The sequence below is a fragment of the Sinocyclocheilus anshuiensis genome, unplaced genomic scaffold (assembly GCF_001515605.1).
Source record: "Sinocyclocheilus anshuiensis isolate Anshui unplaced genomic scaffold, SAMN03320099.WGS_v1.1 scaffold2207, whole genome shotgun sequence".
Taxonomy (NCBI): Eukaryota; Metazoa; Chordata; class Actinopteri; order Cypriniformes; family Cyprinidae; genus Sinocyclocheilus; species Sinocyclocheilus anshuiensis.
The window spans coordinates 121,238-121,773 of NW_015540981.1; positions in this window are offsets into that span (position 1 = coordinate 121,238).

A 536-nucleotide genomic window follows, 5' to 3' on the forward strand; every position below is an offset into this window, starting at 1 on the left:
GAAGCAAGTCATTTGTAGTTTTAAGAAGTGCAGTTTCTGTGCCTGGAACCTGACTGAAATTCTTCATAGAGATAATTTTGTTGCATAATAAAATTGCCAAAACAAACAACAAAACTTCTAAAACTTTAACTAAAATTCAAAAGAAAAGACAAAATATTTTCAAAATGCAATATAATACAAAATAATAATAAAAACTATCCACCTTATTTTTCCCATAAGAATGGGTGCGGCCATTTGTAAATTCTATGGGTCTGGCTTCTGGTCTCATCCACGTCCAGCTATTTTGAGCTGTACAAAACAGCTCATTTTGCTGCTTGATATTGCAAACTTGTGTGTCTTACCATTTTATTTTAATGTATTATCTTACATTAACAACACACCAGTTTGCAGTGCAAATAGTTTACTGCACTTTGTTATTCTTCTCATTATTTCCCTACAGTGGCTAATGAACTGGAAGTCTCGCCCATTCACAGAAAATGGCTTACTTCTGCATTTAAATGTAAGGTGGATAATAGTATTTCAATGATATACTACTA